The 4679-nt window shown below is 35.8% G+C and overlaps 1 non-coding gene across 1 annotated transcript; it reads right to left on the reverse strand.

Moving 5' to 3' along the window:
- Nucleotides 1-1523: 1523 nt before the first annotated feature.
- LOC147374439 (U6 spliceosomal RNA) lies at nt 1524-1630 on the reverse strand. Its single transcript, XR_015163354.1, has one exon. It is a non-coding gene; the product is annotated as a U6 spliceosomal RNA (small nuclear RNA).
- Between the last annotated feature and the right edge of the window lie 3049 nt (nt 1631-4679).

A 4679-nucleotide genomic window follows, 5' to 3' on the forward strand; every position in this document is an offset into this window, starting at 1 on the left:
TGTGTGCCCGTCTAGCACATATTTTCTCCCTTCTTCCAATGATTACTGTCTGCTCATTTTTTGACCCTTTACTGAGATGTTCCAGTCTCCAGAAAGGCTTCCTTAATTTACTAAAGGAGATATAGTTTTTACTTTGTTTGGATCTTCATTTTAGATTTTTTATAACTTTTAAAAAGTATATTTTGAGAGTTATATTCTGCCAATTCTGTTTCTCTATATACAGTGAGCAACATGGTGCTTATAGTGACTGCTTCTTACCCATTTTATTTTATTTATTTTTTTTAAAAACATCCCAACATTAATTAATTTATTTTTTTATGAATTTTATTTTATTTTATTTTTAAACTTTACATAATTGTATTAGTTTTGCCAAATATCAAAATGAATCTATCACAGGTATACATGTGCTCCCCCTCCTGAACCCTCCTCCCTCCTCCCTCCCCATACCATCCCTCTGGGTCGTCCCAGTGCACTAGCCCCAAGCATCCAGTGTCGTGCATTGAACCTGGACTGGTTCAATGCACAAAGAAAAAAAATGCTATCAATTATACTATGGTGTAATGCTTTCTTATCTCTTAGACATTTTATTTTATACTTCTTTAAAATGATCTTTTAGATTTTATACATAGATTTTAAAATCCCCTTTACATATGTGTGTGTGTGTGCAAAGTAAATTAATGTATTTATAAAACTTAATGTTCAAAGTCTGACAAGTATGAATGATATTTTGACTCAGAGTTGTCAACATTTTTGTTTCATATGTAGATTATAATGTGTGGCATTAAGAGTTTTGGCAGTATAGCAAATCTTAAAAGTGTGCTCCTCTTTTATCTCTTGGACTTTCAAGTCCCAATATCCTTTCTGCTTGTTTTTTTGTTTGTTTTTTAAACTTTTTATTTTGTATTGGAATATAGCTAATAACAAAGTTGTGATAACTTCAGGTGGACAGCAAAGGGATTCGCCATATTAAATATCCATTCTCCCCCAAACTCTCCTCCCATCCAGGCTGCCACATAACAGCAAGCAGAATTCCCCGTACTATACACTAGGACCTTGTTGGTCGTCCATTTTAAATATAGCTGTGTGTGCATGTCGATCCCAAACTCCCCAACTATCTCACGCTCCCATCTTTTCCCCTGGCAATCATAAGTTCATTCTCTAAGTCTGTGAGTCTGTTTCTGTTTTGCAAATACGTTTATTTGTATCGTTTTTTGATTCTGCCTGTAAGCAATAGTTTGTGGTATTTCTGTCTTATTTAAATTATTCAGTATGACAATCTCTAGGTCCATCATGCTGTTACAAATGAGATCATTTCATTCCTTTCAGTGGCTATATAATATGCCATTGTATATATGTACCATATCTTTATCCATTCCTCTGTTGTTGGACATTTAGATTGCTTCCATGCCTCAGTTATTGTAAGCGGCACTGCAGTGGACATGAGGGTGCATGTATCCTTTTATGCCCTGTTTTCCTCCAGGTATACGCCCAGGAGTGTGACTGCAGGGTCACATGGTAGTTCAGTAAATATGGAACACTTCACAAATTGGCATATCATCCTTGCACAGGGCCATGCGAATCTTCTCTCTGCTTGTTTTGATTCACATGGGCAGACAATGACAACTCTGTCATTGGAGTTGACTTTTAGTTGACTCCTGACTGGAGTCATTTTAGGACCCATCCTGATTTCAGAGATGTTTAAATGTGAAAAGAAAATCTTCACCTTAGATTAGGTGAAACATGGCATTTGACTGTATAAAGTAATCATTGAAAACAATCATTAATCGGTTAACATATCTATTGCTCTCTCCATTTCTGTAGTATATTTTTATATGTTAGTGTATATATGCATTATTAAGATAAATACTGATCAAAGATTATTTAAATCAAACAATGCCAGAGGGACTGTTCTAGGCTATTTTGATTAAATTAAAAAAATATTATTGTGTAGTTTCAAAGTTGAATAAAGTAAAATTTCACCTCTTTCTTTAGCAACGTAAGTTTTGTACATTGTTCCAAATGGTGATTAACTATTAAAATTGATAAGTATTAGCATTATGACATTTTATGGTTTTGATCTTTAGTTCCTAGGTTTGTTCATATTTCATTAGCCTAGAAGACTTTATGACACTGAGGGGAAAAAGGAAAAAGAGATGCCATTTATTAAAACTGTATGTTTAATGTTGAGTCCTTAGGAAGAAAATGAAGGGTAGGTTACATGGAATGGAGACAGAGCTAAAATACATTGAGCATTGAAAAGTCAGTAATCTATGCTGGAATAATCTTATTGCTGTTATATCTTTGGAATAATGTTTCTAGTTCATATTTTTATGTGCAGCCATATTTAGGAAATTGAGTTGCCAAGGTTATAAATTTGATATATCGTTATTTTAAACAACATACCATCCTGATATGTCAAATATTTCTTTATAGATTTGATAAAAACACTATATCCAAAAGATGGATGAAAAAGAAAACTTTGAAATATGATCATAAATATGTTACATGAATATTTTAAGACTTTCAAAGTTGTTTTCAAATTTTTGTACACATTTTGATACTTAATTTAGTAAGTTTTATAAAATGCATACCAAGGGCACTTAAGCTATCCTCAGCAGATAGTCTTGAATATTTTCACTAAAACAATTCCTTCCATGTGGGACTAAACCCACATTTAACAATACTGAAGAGATCAATAGAAGCTGTTTTCATTTTTCTTTAGTTATCTTATTTTTAAATTTTTAAAAAAATTTTTACTTAAATAGGGTTGGGGTTTTATACTTCTTGCTTAGCTTTGAAGAGAAGAGTAAATTGCCTCTTAAAGATATGTGAAGACAGACTTTACAGAACATCACAGAGGATCAATAAGGAACGTTGCTTTTACTTAAGCTTACAGTTGTCTATATTATAAACCGTTGGAACTAACAAGCATTTCTTGTACTATTTATGCATAAAGAAGGTGATTTTTAACTAAACTTGTGTTATAATTATGTAATTACCCTTTCCAGTGATTAAATATCAATTTAATTTTCAAATTAAAATTTCAGCTAAATTTTAAACCACACAGTTTTTAAATGTATTTGTTATATCTATTGAAGCTTTCATATATATCATATATACACATATATATCAATTACAAAGGCAGCATGTAAGTTGCTACAGTTGTCTCTGACTCTTTGTGGCCCTATGGCCTGTAGCCCACCAGACTCCTCTGTTCATGGTATTCTCCAAGGAAGAATACTAGAGTAGGTTGCCATGCCCTCCTCTAGGGGATCTTCCCCACTCAGGGATCCATACAACATGCCTTATGTCTCCTGCAATGGCAGCAGTTTCTTTACTTCTGTCACCACTGGGGAGGCCCATAAATTACATATCAGTTCAGTTCAGTTCAATTGCTCAGTCGTGTCCAACTCTTTGCGACCCCATGAATCGCAGCACGCCAGGACTCGCTGTCCATCACCAACTCCCGGAGTTCACTCAGACTCACGTCCATTGAGTCGGTGATGCCATCCAGCCATCTCATCCTCTGTCGTCCCCTTCTCCTCCTGCCCCCAATCCCTCCCAGCATCAGAGTCTTTTCCAGTGAGTCAACTGTTCGCATGAGGTAACCAAAGTACTGGAGTTTCAGCTTTAGCATCATTCCTTCCAAAGAACACCCAGGACTGATCTCCTTTAGGATGGACTTGTTGGATCTCCTCGCAGTCCAAGGGACTCTCAAGAGTCTTCTCCAACACCACAGTTCAAAAGTATCAATTCTTCGGCACTCAGCTTTCTTCACAGTCCATAATTGTATATATTTATGTATATATATATATATTTATATATATACATATGCATATATACACACATATACATATATACATATGCATATATGTGCATATATATATATATACACACACACACATACACACACACACATACACACATATTGGAGAAGGCAATGGCACCCCACTCCAGTACTCTTGCCTGGAAAATGCTATGGACGGAGGAGCCTGGTGGGCTGCAGTCCATGGGGTCGTGAAGAGTCGGACACAACTGAGCAACTTCACTTTTCACTTTTCACTTTCATGCACTGGAGAAGGAAATGGCAACCCACTCCATTATTCTTGCTGGGACAATCCCAGGGATGGGAGCCTGGTGGGCTGCCGTCTATGGGGTCACACAGAGTCGGACACGACTGGCATGACTTAGTAATATATACATATATACATATATATATATATATATATATATATGTTTTCCTGGTGGTTCAATGGTAAAGAATCTTCCTCCAGTGTGGGAGACCTGGGTTCTATCCCTGGGTTGGGAAGATATCCTGGAGGAGGGCATGGCAACCCACTCCAGTATTCTTGCTTGGAGAATCCCCATGGACAGAGGAGCCTGTTGGGCTGCAGTTCATATGATCATAAAGAGTTGGACACAACTGAGCGACTAAAGAGCACAGCACATGTGTGTGTGTGTGTGTATATATATATATATAGAATTGATGCATATATTTCAATAGGGTTAACATGGAGTTAGTTGATGATAGAGTATACAAAATAGGACAGAATATTTTGATTTGGTCTTTAAAAAAAAAAAACTTCTTGTGTCAATTTATGCCTTAAACCACTTAACTCACATACTCAGTGTGTGTAGCAAGTGAAAACACAACAAAAGTTTATATCTTGCTTCATTCC

The sequence above is a fragment of the Bos grunniens genome, chromosome 4 (genome assembly GCF_055505025.1).
Source record: "Bos grunniens cultivar Pamir isolate PY7600 chromosome 4, Bosgru_T2T1.0, whole genome shotgun sequence".
NCBI classification, from domain to species: domain Eukaryota; kingdom Metazoa; phylum Chordata; class Mammalia; order Artiodactyla; family Bovidae; genus Bos; species Bos grunniens.